The sequence below is a fragment of the Amblyomma maculatum genome, chromosome 7, assembly GCF_055883805.1.
Source record: "Amblyomma maculatum isolate TAMU_Amacu chromosome 7, ASM5588380v1, whole genome shotgun sequence".
Classification (NCBI taxonomy): domain Eukaryota; kingdom Metazoa; phylum Arthropoda; class Arachnida; order Ixodida; family Ixodidae; genus Amblyomma; species Amblyomma maculatum.
Genome location: NC_139350.1, coordinates 133,758,875 through 133,774,386, shown reverse-complemented (window position 1 = coordinate 133,774,386; position 15,512 = coordinate 133,758,875). Strand labels below are relative to the sequence as shown.

At 47.7% G+C, this 15,512-nt stretch overlaps 1 pseudogene; it reads left to right on the top strand.

The window, feature by feature from the left end:
• The first annotated feature begins 1,323 nt into the window (after nucleotides 1-1,323).
• LOC146184792 (uncharacterized) lies at nucleotides 1,324-2,451 on the top strand (annotated as a pseudogene).
• The last annotated feature ends 13,061 nt before the right edge of the window (nucleotides 2,452-15,512 follow it).

Below are 15,512 nucleotides of genomic sequence, written 5' to 3'. Positions count from 1 at the left end.
GTAAACCTGTGTTTTAATAGCTCAGTGACAAACATAGTTTCATAATATAGCTGACTGCACTGTGCATATGTGTGCATGTTCATGCTGACATTCAGTTACTGTTTATTTAGACTGCCTCAGCATATATACACATACAGTGATGCTTCACTTGAACAAAGTTCAAGGGACCTTAGGAAAAAGTTTGTTGAAATGAAAGTTTATTGGACTGAAATAAATGCGTGGAAGATTGTTTCCATTAGCTTCAAGAAATATTCAATTCAGTCGTTCAGTCGTGTCCGACTCTTCGTGACCCTATGGACCATGTCACGCCACGCTTTCCAGTCTCTCACTATCTTCCTAACATCACATAACTTCATCTGCAGTGTCTCGAGGATGCCATTTAACCATCGCGTTCACTGCCTACCCCTTCTCCGGCGACCCTCAACCTTTCCCAACGTCAGATCTTTCTCCAGCGACTCCTCTCTTCTCATCAGATGACCAAAGTAGCTGAGCGTTAACTTTAGAATTTGACCCTCCAATGAGCAGTCAGGGTTTATGGTCGATAATATCGACTGATTTGATCTTCTGGCAGTCCAAGGAACTCTCAAGAGTCTTCGCCAGCACCACAATTCAAACGCGTCAATTCTTCGGCGGTCGGCCTTTTTCACAGTCCAACTCTCGCATACATACATCACAAATGGAAAGGCCATAGCACGAGTTATACGGATCTTGGTTGGCAGACTAATGTCTCTGCTCTTTACTAGGCGGTCAAGGCTAACCATTGCTCTCTTTCCCAGAAGCAGGCGTCTCCTAATTTCATGGCTGCAGTCTCCTTTTGAGGTAATCTTGGGGCCCAAGAAGAGAAAATCTGTCACAGATTTTTAGGTTGTTCAAATCTTATCTGGGCCCATTTATTCGTCACTGCGCTGATTTGCAAGTGAAGAATGCGTAACCTTTTGCAGCTCTTTTGAAAGGACTACAGTGGTTTTGAACTCGATTACTGTGCAAGCTCCTGAGAATCTTTCCTATCACAACGGCCTGCTGAGGAGAAAAGGCTTTCATTTTCTCCAAGCAGATTATGGTTAACAAAAATGCACACATTCGCAATTCTTGGAGCTAAAGGGCCTAGTAGGGCTGAAGATCTGGCTTTGACTGGCTATGACTGTACAGCTAATTAAGCGTGCAAAGACAGCTATGGATTCATCTGGTTACAAGCTAGTTTAGACAGCCAATTCAATTTAAAGCTAAATAACGGCCACTTTTCTTCACGCAATAATGAAGAGTGGTTCTTAACATAAAAATATGCTACAAAGAGTGCGGACTGTACTTTTTTAAGCGCTCAGTATGACTTTGAAGACACAGGATAGTGTCTTCAAAACTAAAATGTTGAGGACACAGTGGTTGCTGGGCAACCAGGAATCGTGTTTCGTGGAGTTGCAGATGGATTGGACATCAACAAGGGCTTCCTTTTTTATCTAAAAAATCGCATTGTAGAGGTCTTGGCACGTGCTGCAAGAGAACTCGTTGGCTTGCAATGCTGCAAGACGTTGCTCGGAAATTTGCCCGAAAATGGCGCTTTCCAGGAGTTGTTGGAGGTGTGGCCGGATTCCAAATTGCAAACAAGGCCCCCGAGAAAGAGCAAGATGCATACTACAACAGCAAGAAATTCCAGTCTGTCATATTGATTGATTGATTTATAGGAAGGGAAAGGCGCGGTAACTGTCTCGCTTGTTTTCTGTGGACACCTCAACCGCGCCGTAAAGGAAGGGAGGAAGGTGGGAGTGAAAGTGAAAAGAGAGAAAGAGGAGCCATAGTGGAGGGCTACGGAGTAATTTCGACCACCTGGGGATCTTTAACGTGCGCTGACATCGCACAGCACCCGCACGCCTCTTCGTTTCGCCTCCATCGAAACGCAGCCGCCGAGGTCGGGTTCAAACCCGGGTACTCCTGCACAGTAGTCGGGCGTCTTACCACTGCACCAACCCAGCGGGGCACTGCGACAGCAACATGATATTTACTAATGTACACTCATGCAGCCCGGGACGAATGCACTATGCGAGAGTTTTCGCCACATCTGGCCTTGAAGAGGTAGTAGGTAACTTAGCGCAGAATATTCATATTCTAGCTGACTCTACTTATCCCCTACCAATGGGTCTCATGCGGCCGTACAGAAACAATGGCCACTTGACAACCCAGGTGGTCAAGTTCAATGAAACGCTAGGAACAGCAAGGTCAGTAATTGAGCGAGCGTTTGCTCAGCTGAAAGGAAATTTCAGAAGACCTACCTACCTTGACATGAAGCCCACTGTGAGAATGAGCAACTATATTGTGGCATCGTGCCTAGTTCACAACATAATATTTAATGCAAATACACATTCGGTGACGACGACAGCACCATGGAGGAAGAGAGTGATGCAGATCCATCTCTTGATTATGAGGACACGGAGCCTCCGTACCGCCACGCTGCAATGAAGAGGGTTTCAATAACATGCTTCTTGTGTAGAAAGTAGTGTTAAGGTTTATAACAGGCAAAGTACTTTCAGTCCTGAAGTACTATCCATGCAAGATGAATCACACGCACAAGCCCTATGTGGGGAAATGATTTATTATATACATGAGTTGATTATTTTTGGCCAGAACTCTCACTGGCAATAAAAGGCTGAACACAGTGTCTGGATATTTTTCTGAATAAAACCTAAACTGGGCGGTACTGGTCTGTACCACGATCACTGACTAGAATATAAACTGAGAAATTGCACAGTATTGAAACAGCAGACTCATTCAAAATGAACGAAGTTTTTGCCCCAACATGACACCCAAAAGAGCATCACAAAGTTTACTGCTGCTTATCCAGTGCTGTGGGACGTTTCAGCATACCCAGTTTAAGCCTCTGCATCTTTAATTGCTGCTAGTATCGTCTTCTTTCTTCATCCTGCCATGAGCGCAGTTTCAGCAGCATTTCCTCTAATACAGCTACCGGTGTTCCACGACGCTTCACATTTAGTTTGCTTTTCTGGTGCGGAGCACCGTCATTTTTTAGTTCTTTTCACAGTGCACATTTTCTTCTGTTGTGGGTGGTTCATTGATGCTGCACGGGGTGGCCACAGCTAATGCGCAGGCAGGTGAGGTGGAGGGCTGTGGGAGCTGGCTTGACGCCACTGGAGCCTGGTACTCTATGTTATTGTCAAACAAGTAATCCATCACCTGATAAAATGCCCACTTTTTTCGTTCTCTCCCACTCTTCTTGTGCTGGTGGTGCTTGCAATACCTGCGTTTGAGACCTTTGTACTTCGTTTTGAAGTCCGCAGCAGTTCGCGTATACCCGTGCTTGCACATTTCTTCACTAATTTGTTTCCAAATGTCTTTCCTTGTTCTCTCTCTGTCACTGCAGTCTTGTTTGCGATTCTCATAGGATGAAATCAGGAGAAGTACCTCGGCCTGTACCCAACTTGAACTTTCTTTTAGAAGCCCTACAGCATAGAGAAGAGCTACACCTTAAGCCCCCGCATAAGAGATTTGTAACAGAGCATGAAAACTATTTCAATTGGAAGAAAAGAGGCATTACTCACTGTTGTAGTTATTGTCATAGTCATAGCTTTCAGCAACCCAGAGGAAAAACTGGTCCTCTGTAAAAGTCATTCAGTCATGGTGTACACTAGCCTACACCAGAACTCATTAAGAAAGGATTCTATTTGATGCTAAAAGAGTTACAAAAAAGAAGAGGTCTTCGTAGTCCTGTGCGTCAAAAATAGTGACAGTGAACACCTGCAATAACCGCCTGCGCCGCGAGTACAGCGGAAAATTAACCCGTCAAAAAGTGAAAATTCATATCATGTCAAAATTTCTATCATAGTAAACATGCAACTCATGAAATTATAATATTCTCTCAATAACCCTACTGCTGCAAGCACTTTGCCAAGAACGAGTGATTGCTGGCACCAAGTACAACGTTTGAGTAGGCGAGTAGAAAATACCGATATCATGAATTTCCGAATGCGCTTTGTAATTACTTTCGCTAAGTGCGGCGACAACACATCACGTTCGACAACGTGCCATAAACTTAGCCACAACTAATAAAGCTGAGCTGCGCAACGCCAGAAACGCAAGGCAAAAGCAAGAATTTGGATTTTCAGCGCAAGATTCCCGCATTTGTCGCTGGTAACTACTCGTTCTCTGGAAACGAACAGAACACCCATGATGGCCCAAAGAATGAAACAAGGCAATAAAAACTCATACACACCTGGGTCGTCGCATTGAGCGGTTTCCACGTAGACATCCGACCCTGTGCCCGCCACATCTTCGCCCAGCTCAAGTAAGTCAGGCCCTACAGTCGACGCAGCCGTATCAAGTCCGAACCCTGCAAATGCACCAACGATTAAACGAGATCCACGACGAACTATCAACAGTTTACGTACCTGTGTTCGTGTTCACGACGAGCGCAGACCGCGCAGCCGTAACTGCCGTAATCGCGAAAGGCAAAATTGCGACAAAAAGGAAGTAGCACCAAAGTGAACGGAAATACGTCCCGTCGCCAGATGCGAAACCAGACCAGCGCTCCCGCACACCGTCTTCAAGGACGGAGCTCCTAGAGCACGCTCTGCAAATACACACCGAAAGTCAGTTGTGGTCGTTTAGCTTACCTGGAGCGTACTCTGACGACTCGAGCCTTTTAACTTAAAGGTATACTGAATAAAAAAATTTCCGACGAGACTTCCAGCTCAGATGGTAGCTCTCGCATAGGGAGGCACAAAACAATCCACTTTATGAACAGAAATGAGCGGAAAGCAAGTATTTAATTAATATTTCTCAAATCGCCGCAGCTAGCAGGCTTCTGCGAATGCTCTGACAAAACCAGATATCACATCACGTCTACCTGCATCCCTCATGCCTCCCTAGCCACCCCTATTGCGAGCGGTCGCACCTGTTCATTTTTCCTTTCCCTCGTGGCACTCACAAACAGCACGGAAAGACGTGTTTACGCATCCCTCTCGACCTCCCTCGTATGCGGCATTTCACATTTCGTAGCACTGTGCATGGCGCGACGCGGAGTAGCGTGTAGCCGGTCAACCAACTTCAGGTGCGGGGGCGGCGGCGGCGGGATCGCAGGGCCATGACGTTGCTGAGGTTAGTTGTGACGTCAAAACCGCCGGCTCACAGTAGGGAGCGCGCTGCCTCTGACCCGGCGGCCGCTCAGAAAATGTCAAAAATACAGCCATTCGCTCAAAACTAACCCGAATCATGTGTCTGTACTAGTGTAATCGGGTCTTAATGCAATTGTGGTGCTTTCTCAATATTATTTGTTCAGTATGCCTTTAACGCGCCCAATGCTTGCTGTCGTGCGCGGGTAACGGGAAGTCCTGCTCTATCATACCGATCTACTGACAGTGCTTCTTATGCCACAGCCGGTCACAAAGGAGCAGGACAGCGCGCTCTCGACCCGACTATTCGCCATGCATCTGTGTGGTGATCGTAGCCATTGCCTCCCCCCCTCCCTACCCCTCCCCCCCACATTTCAGCGCATGCGTGCGGAATTAAATAAAAATGACCCTCTGCGGCTTGCTTCCTACATCATTTCTGACCTATGTACCACGCCTCAGTATCGGGCTCTGGTCATTTTATTTTTTTTAAGCTTGCGTTCTTCATTTCACGTTCAGCAACTCCACAGTATGTATGCATCACCATTAACTGTGTAAAGTGCTCAAGGATCTCATTGGCTTCTAAAGTAAGTGACAACTTGATCAAGGAAGCTACAAGGCTATTGAAGTTACATGCGCGCGTAGTGCCGCATAAACCTTCAAACGACGCGGGAATTTAGGCATATTTACCCTCTAACAGCTTGGTCAATTAAATTCATACAGTGGTGCATTCCGCACAACAGGTAAGTAGATTTTACATACGGTCCCTGAAACTCCTTCGGGTTTTTCGGTTTCTCGGCCCGCAATTTGACCTAATTTTGCGCGTTGCCGTGGTCAAAGCTCGTTCTCTTACACGTCTCCGTATCGTCTGCGTGCATTTGGTTGCACTCGTGCAGTGATGTTTTACTGACTTGAAAAGCGCAAACGCGGAAATATAACATTCTGCTGTGGTTGCGGCTGGAATTCCCATGCACAACTGGGCGTCGATGAGGACTTCCTTATGAGCTGATCAGCAGGCAAAGCTTTCAAGCGCGTTCGTGGCTCTGCAAATCGATGCGAATAAAGTGTCGGCGGCAGTGTAACAGACGACATGGAATCGGGGCTATGGTAGTCCGGGACGAAGATACCCAACGTTGTCTCATAGGTCGCTCAGATCAATAGGTATCGTATCTCAGTGGGTCCTGGCCATTGCCGCGCTGACGCGGCGGCTGCACCTTTCCGTTGATATCCGCTTTTAGCTCTTCTATACGACCTACTTCATAAACAGATTGTGCAGGAGCCAAGGAAATGCATAGAGACAGCACTGCATGAAGGCATATCCACTTAGAGAGCGCGTACTGCACTCAAGATTATGAGCACGATGACACAACTGTTCTTCTACAATACTGATCGGAAAAGCTACGACATTTTTTTTTTTCACCTAAGCAGTTCACTTAAGCTGTATTGTGCTCATGTGAATATTGTCTTGGGCTTTGAATCTACGATATGTTACTTCAACCGTATGCAACACTATAAGAAGTGCCGATAATGCGATCAGTATGCTGGAAAATGCTTCAGAGTCCGTGAATTTAACGAGATGCAACCGCGGCTCTTCTCGGTCAATCTGCATTCTCACTGCAGTTCAATGAGTATATGATTTTTATTTCATTTAGCAAAAGGTATATTCGACGACTATTTGCCCTGCGCAAAGTATGTCTATATTCCATACCGAAACTACGTTGACGAGCGCCGTCGCTTCGCCTTCAGCGACGCTGGGCAGTCGTCCTGGGTCCTGACCTCGCATAAAAGCAGCAACTCCCACTAGCAGCATGCGCGTACTGCGAGGCAAAATCGTTCATTTGAAGTTATTCACAAATTCAGATCAGTGCGCCACATTCAGTGCACGATATAGCTCAATAGGTCTCCGGAACGCTTTATGCAGTAACTATAGCCGCAGTGATGACGCGCCTTTTATTGAACAGAAATGTTGAAAAATGTTTACGGCTATATAGTTTCAATCTGAGAACCTGAAATGTTGATGTTTGTTTCGAACTGTTTTGCATTTTTTCTACATCGCTGGCCTAGAGTTTTTTTAGAGTTAGTGCAGTGACATTGAGAAGGTGGTAATGTTGGCGCCGTTGTTAAGAAAGATTCGATTCTGAGCTAGTTGGTAGTAGTTCCCTTCAGGTCCTTTGCATCGTTAGGAAGCTTGCCGAAATCCAGCCTATTTCCGAAGCCTTTGTCGCACCAGTACATTAGTGTCATAGCTACCCAGCTGACAGCGTTTCTAAAAAAAAGACAAATTCGGAGTCCGTCATGTTGGTGAAGCTTGTGCTGCCAACATGTGGTTCGCTGTTCAGACGTTTTATTTGCCCTAGAAACTGTCGTGGCCTCGGCATCAGCTTGAAAACAGCATTCCATCTGTTCCTGTAACACCTGCCAGCGCTCCACCTGTTCTGACCACATGCGTATGACGCGTCGGTCTGAATGGCCACAACAGTGTGACTATGGAATTCCTTACAACAGCGAGTGAAAGTACAGGTTTAGCACGCACGGGTCTCGTCTGTGGTTATGACGTAGTGCGCCAATGCAATGGAGAGCTAAGCTGACCTCTTCGCGGCACCACGTGAACGTAACCCAATCTAGGCCTAGTTTATATCGTTTTAAAGCGACAGCTTTATTGCTCCCTTCCGTAGCTTGTAGGCGTGTCTTTCATAAGGAAGTGACGCGCGTCTTCGCACGTACGGCACCCGGAGCCGGTGGCGCTCGCCCACCTTTTTCCCTTCCTCTTTTCGCGATTCAGTTGTCCACAGCAGAAGTGTGACAGATACACCGCCTTTCCTTTCGTGTAAACCAATTTATAACGGACCTTGAAAAATGTGATGTGACCTTTACCTGATTAAGTGTACGAGTTCTCCATTCCGTGGTGTGCACCAAATTGTATAGTGCTCCTTGCTTCCCCCAACCTAACTTAAAAAAAAATGAAAACTCGACCTTGATCTGATTAGGGGTTGACGTCCAAGAAGATGGTGTGACCTTAACCTGATTTAGTAGAAGTGTCCACCATTCCGTGTTGTCCACCGAAAAGTATACTGCGCCTTCTTTTCCCCAAAACCAAATCAGGGAAAAACCTGAAAAATCGCGGATTGGAAAGGCGGTGCTAGAGGGCCTACTCTCACAGCTTTTGCTCGTATCACTTGGTTCAAGTCATGCTTAAGTCCCCCTCCCCTCCCCCTCTATGTTTCTCTTTCAAAGTCGGAGGGTGTGCACGGACACATGAACAGCGCCTTTTCTGCCGATTGGAACCTGCATTGCTACCATACTAGAAGAAACAAAGTACCACGGGAAAAAACAATGACATCCCTGCTTCAGGTTGTGTTGATCTGCGGCTAATTGTAGCCTTTCAGACTGCGCGCGCTTCTTGCCCATAGTAATTTCCCTCCACATGGTGGTTCGTATGCATCGAAACTGCGCATGAGTGAACAGTTTATCTTGGGCGCGATGTGTGATGGGTTGCGGGAGCAAGACTGCATAAGGACAGCGAAGGCCAAGCACGGGAGAATTCAAAGAGGGAGCGCCGCTGTAGCGCTGTTATGGAGTCTCTTTGTTGCTAAAGTGGGCCATTGCGATGTCGTATACGGTCAAAAAGCAGCTGCTTACAACACTGAAGAGAGAAGGCGTATCCAGAAGATGGAAGAAGGGCTTCCAATGAGTGGCTCTTACATGGGGAGTCTTAGCTCATGTGAAGAGGGCAAAACACTTTACTGAATGCTGTGCATTCCAGAATTCGAATTGGATGACAAAAATCACACGGCCCAACAATGTAATGTAATTAGCTTAAATACGCATGCTTGCAACTATGCCAGTCTGAACCCGTTGCTGTCGATATATGCCACGGATTGAATTTCGCGAATGCCCGAAACATGAGCTGAGGCACTCGAGGTAAGAACTTTGCCTCTCTGCAGGCTGTTTCAAGCCCTCATCCTTTTTACTCCATGTTAAAATGTTAACACCTATTTTGGCTGTCAACGCCCCGCTGCGCTCTGAGAGCATTCCTGATGTTCACTGCTCTGACACAACTTTTCGTGCTGTGCACATAAAACCTTTTGTTGGTCCGCAATAACTGGTGCATTTTGTACTGATGATGGTTGCGCCGCTCGTCGGACGAGACTATGGCTCGTGGGTTCAATCTATAGAAATCGAGGCCTAAAACATACACATACTGTAAAGATTATGAATATTCTGCACGCTGTTGTCAGTGGTATCGCTATCGGTGTGTGCGCTTGACCTGCCTGTACGCGGACTGTTTCTGCCGTGCCACTCGAGTCCCAGTACCAGTAATAAACCCCCATCAAATATTTTGTGGGGTTGCAGGGTAGCAACGTCGGTTCTAGTGCTCCGTAGTCGCACTCTCACTAAACTTGCAATACCAGATGACGTCGAACATCAAGGCGTGCAAGCGGGTCCAGTTGTCATCTGCGCCGGCTCCCTTCGCCAGCGGGACCCGGCTATCTTCAGCGGGACCGATGAGCACGACGTCGAAGATTGGATCACTTCTTACGAACGGGTAAGCCTCTACAATAAATTGGACGACGAAACAAAACTGAACAACGTAATATTTTACCTCACCGACGTGGATAACTTGTGGAACCGCAACCATGAAAGCGACATCGTACATGTGCTGCATTTAAAGCAACGTTCGCAAAGTCTTTGGTCGCCCGGCTGTTAGGAAATTGCGCGCCGACAGAGCTTGCGTGAACGGTCACCGCAAGTCAGCGGAATCTTTACCATCTAATTAGAAGAGGTCGTCGACCTGTGAAAGCGTGTGAACGTCAACATGCCAGAAGATGCAAATATCAAATACATCTTGAAGGGCATTGAAGATGACGCCTTCCAGATGTTGTTAACGCGCGACTTATGTACCGTCACTGAAGCCTTCATGCTCTGCCAGCGCTTCGAAGAACCGCGCAAGCAGAGGGTGTTGACGCGTCAGCAACAAGCACAGGCTGAATTGCTTGCTGGACTGACGCCTGCAGCCGACAGCCCGTCGTTACTGCAACAAATTAAAGCATTCATTCGTGAAGAAGTGGCGAGTCAGGTTTCCCTGCTTCGTAGCCGTCAAGAGCAGTCACCCTATTTGGCTCCGGCTTGCGGCAGGTTATTCCGGAGCACCGGAGCAGGTTGGTGAAGCTCTTCCATCTGTCCATACGCCATCAGTTGTCGCTGCAGCTCTTCTGGCTTACACTGACGCCTTTCCAAGATCTGTCGCCGTTCCTACGATCTATGACGATGTCATCCCAAGACCTGTCGCCGGTCCCTTGACTTACGTCGACACCGTTGTACAACCTCAGCCGCCAACTTACACTCTACCGTCAGTGCCTGTGCAAGCGCCAGCACCCTATTTTTGGGAAGTTCCAGGACCACGCAATTCCTGGCGCACAACAAATAACCGGTCAATTTGCTACGCTTGCCGACTGGCGGAGGATATTGCCCACTATTGCTGTAACCGTCTCCCGGTGCCAGCGCCATCTACCCAAGGTACTGGGTAGCGGTCTTCGACGCCTCAGTATTCCGTGCCTACTGAGCCTGCAGCAAGCCGTCATTTCTTACCAGACCGTTCAGCCTTCGCCCGCCGTTCACCCTCGCCGCAAAGCCGCTCCATCTCTACGATGCGACGTTGACCGAACGCTTCTCGTGAGGGAAACTGGAGGCTGCAATTCCAGAGGTGAGAACTGCGATACCGTCGAACTTTCCAAGTCCTCATTTATCACCAGCCAACCTTATTGAAGTTTTGGTATAGGGCGTTTCTGTCATGAACCTCATTGACACTGGTTCTGCGATTTCGGTAATGGACGCAAAGCTTTGTAGCTGTTTAAAAAAGCCAAGGCGTAAATTGCTGGACTTCCATTGCGAGCGGCCAGCGCTCAGCAAATCAAGCCTTTAGCAGCATCCGCTGCTCGAGTAAAAATCCAGAATTGCTTTTATACGATTGAGTTCGTTGTGCTGCCAAGCTGCTCACACATTCCTACCTTATGCTGATATTTCCTGTCACGACACGGCGCTATACAATCGATTGTGCTCGCGCTGAAGTCGGGTTTTCGGAGCTACCCGAGCCCGTGCCAGACAACGCTCCTTCTAGTCTATGCGCTAAAGCTCCCGTCACCGAAGGAATCGACTTTCCTCCCTCTTCTTCCCTGCTTGCAAACATCGCTTTTGACTGTCTGCGATAAACTTGTCCTCTTCACGCCAGCGCATGCAATCCTGCGCCGAAAGTGCTTTCCATTGCCCTATACTGTAGCACTATTTCTTCGGGCTATTCTGCATTCTGGGTCTCTAAACCGCTGCTTACCTCGCTACTTTGCGCCACACTGAATGTCTCGGGAGCCTACAAGCTATCACATATCTTCTCCGTGAAGAGGCTGACGACGCGCCGCACCTCGCCATGACTACGCACATACTTCCACTTCCTGTGTAGCCGCTCCGTCTTCCACAGACCGGTTCCAGTAGTTCATCGACGTCAATATTCTTACGCCTCAGCGAACGCAGATTCTTGCCGTACTTCAAATGTCCCCCATCCTACTTCATCCCATCGACTTTCATCGAACAAAATTCCCTAAGCCAAACTTCAACTGTCACTCATTGGATCGATACCAAAGTCCACTGCGACAGCGGCCTTGTCGTGTGTCTGCAACTGAGCGCCAGATTATTGAAGAGCAAGTAGACCAGATGCTCCAGAACGGCGTTATTCAGCTCTCAAACTGCCCTTGGGGTTCTCCTGTTGTGCTCGTTAAAAAGAAGGATGGCTCCATCCGCTCCTGCGTAGATTACCGCCGACTTAATGAGATTACAAAGAAAGACGTCTATAATCTTCCGCGCAACGACGACGTGCTCGACTGTTTGCAAGGGGCTGAAGTCTTTCCTGCGTAGATTTTCGTTCCGGATGCTGGCAGGTCCCGATGTCAGCAGCTGACCGCTCTAAAACCGCCTTTGTCACTCCCGACGGCCTGTACGAATTACAGTTATGCCTTTCAGATTTTTTCAATGCCCCTGCGACATTCGAGAGAAAGATGAACACCATTTTGCGTGGACTGAAATGAAAGACATACCACTTTTCTCTGGGCTTGGACGCTCATCTCTACCGCCTGAAGCACGCCTTGACCTGCCGTTGTGATGCTGGCTTGCAGCTCAACTGAAAATGTCGTTTTGCTGCCTGTAAACTGACCATTTTAGGGCATGTCTCCAATAAAGGGATTTCTCCAGACCCGGTCAAACTTTGGGCTCTCGCAGCGTTTTTCAAGCCACAATCCATCAAAGACCTGCGAGGCTTCCTAACCTTGTGCTTCTACTTTCGTCGGTTTATTCTAAACTTTGCCTCCATTGCTGCCGCTTTAAAACAGCTTCTGTCGAACAGTTCTGAATTTTGCTCTGGTCACCGTCATGCGAAGACGACTTGAATACATGCGCCGCATCCTGACGACACCGCCCATCCTGTGTCACTTCGACCCGATGGCTGCTACTGAAGTACACGATACCAGTCTTACCGGTCTCTGCGCTCTAGTCGGTCAACGGAAATCTGGCTTTGCTGAATACTTCGTCGCCTATGAAAGCCGAACGCTCACGAAGGCGGAGTCAAATTTCTCAGTCACTGAAAAACAGTGTTTGCCTGTAGTTTGAACTCAAATCAAATTGTGCCCTTACCTCTAAAACCGCCATTTTGAAGTTGTGACGGACCACCATGCGCTGTGCTGGCTTTCTTCTATGAAATACCCATCCGGTCGTCTTGCCAGGTGGGCCCTTCGTCTACAGGAATTTGATGTAGCCGCTGTGACCGCAAGAATTAAGACGCCGATGCCCTTTCTAGCTGCCCCCTTCCGGCTGACGTCGACAGCCTTTACACCATTTGACGCCTCCACGACCCCACTTCACATCAGTGACATGCCTTCTGCGCAGCGCAGAGACCCCTGGGTCGGTTCTCTTATCGATCTCCTCTCCGATCCAGTGGTGGCTTCTACATCGCGAGCGCTTCACCGCCAAACATCACACTTCGCCATTCGTATCAACCGCAACTATTCGTATCGCTGCAACTATAGCACCGATGGCCGGAAAGGGTTGCTAGTCATTCCCCGCCACCTACGCTCGCAAGCCTGTCACTGTCTCCACGCTGACCCACAATGCGGCCATGCGAAAGTGTTCCAGTTGTACCATTGGCTACGCTTACGATGCTACTGGAGGCGCATGTAGAACTTCGTACTCAAATACGCTCGCTCATGCCTCGCCTGTCAACGCTGCAAGTCTCCTCCTCATCGTACTGATGACGAGTTGCACTCGTTGCCTTGCCCATCACGCCCATTTGAAGTCGTCAGTATTGATATATACGGATCGCTCCCGTACACTTCAGCTGGAAACCGTTGGGCCATCATCGCAGTTGACCACCTGTCGAGGTATGCAGACATCGCTGCCCTTCATCTGCCACACACTCAGACGTACAGCCTCATTCATATTGCAGCGATTCGCCTTTCGCCAAGACGCACATCGTAACTACTCAGTGACAGAGAAGACGCGTCTTTTTATCTTACATTGTTAACGGTGTACTCTTAATAAGTGCCTCATACCTCATTGAGCCTCCACTGCCTATCATTCGCAGACTAACAGACTCACCGAACGCTTTACTCGTACCCTCGGCGACATGCTTTCTAAGTGCGTCTTCTCCGACCACTGTGACTGGAATCTCCTTCTTTCATGTGTGACGCACGCGTACAATACTGCTACACAGTCAACTACCCGTTTCTCTCCGTTCTATCTTCTTTACGGCCATCCTCCTCCTGCAACACCTGATACCTTTCTTCCTTACCAACCAGACGCATCTGTGTATACCCCTGCTTCTAAAGCTCGCCGACACGAAGAAGAGCCGCTAAATTGACCGGACACTCACGACTGAAACCCAGTACCGCCAGAAATCCCGCCACTACAACCATCATACGACATAGGAATTCTCCTCTGGCAGTCTTGTGTGGCTCTGGATTCCATCAGGTACTTCCGGACTATCCTCTAAATTTATTTTTGAATATCCCGGCTCCTATCGTGTCCCAGAGCGCAGCTCTCCTGTGAGTTACAGTGGCTCATCTTTTCCTTGGAAGCTGTTGTAAAGATGAAGAAGATCTAAGCGCTGTCTTCGGTGGTATCGCTATCGTTCTGTGCGCTTGACCTGCCTGTACGCGAACTGCCCTGCTGTGCTTCTTCGAGTTCCAGTACCTGTAATAAAACCTCATCCTACAATACATTTTTGTTCTTAATTCATACAATTATGAACATAGTCTTAGAAATGACAAGCTGTAGTGCGAAATACAGCTTTTAGATTTTACATTAGACAGCGAAGCACTGGAAGTAGTAAGCAAATATGTCTACTTAGGACGGGTAGTAACCGCAGATCCGGATCATGAAACGGAAATAACAAGAAGAATAAGATTGGGATGGAGCGCATTTGGCAAGCGCTCGCAGATTATGACTAGCAGCTTACCGCTATCGCTCAAGAGGAAAGTATATAACAGTTGCATCTTACATGTAATCACCTATGGGGCTGAAATGTGGAGGCTAACCAAGAGGGTTCTACTTAAGTTGAGGACAACGCAGAGGGCCATGGAACGAAAAATGATAGATGTAACATTAAGAGATAGGAAGCGTGTAGAGTGGGTCAGAGAAATAACTCAAGTTACTGGCATTCTAGTGGAAATTAGGAACGAGACATGTAGATCGAAAAGAGGATGGCCGATGGTCGCTTAGGGTAACAAAATGGATTCCAAGAGAAGGAAAGCGTAGCAGGGGGCGGCAGAAAGTTAGGTGGGCGGATGAAGTTAAGAAGTTCGCAGGGGTGATGTGGATGCAGACAGCACAGAACCGGGTTAATTGGAGAAATATGGAAGAGGCCTTCGCCCTGCAGTGGGTATAGTAAGGCTGATCATGATGATGATGATAGCTTTTGGGTGGAGTTCCAACTTCAAAATACTATTTTTTTACCATAATGAACTCTTGGTTTAACGGCATGCTACATTTCGTCAAAACTATTATTTTTTTAACATGCCTTGAAAGATTGCGACACAAAGGTGGAGTTTGAATAGGCAGCACAATAGATAATAAGTTTTGCTTCGGTTCAACTGGCAATGTAAAAAAAAAAGGATAAAGCGTTTATTGTGAAGCAGTGCCATATGTTTGAGCTGGCGTTATCAAGAACGAGGAAAAAATAAAAAAAGTGTAGCCCAAAAAAGCACGTGGCGAAGCGGTAAAACAGATTGCTAGAGTGTCAAAAAGGGGTAATTGCGTGCTGGGAATGTAGGTTGCGTCGTTGAAAAAAGTAAGAAAAAGCAATTCCCCGTGACGCAACGCAAATGCAGCAGACTGCGATATGGAGCATGCAATGGTTGC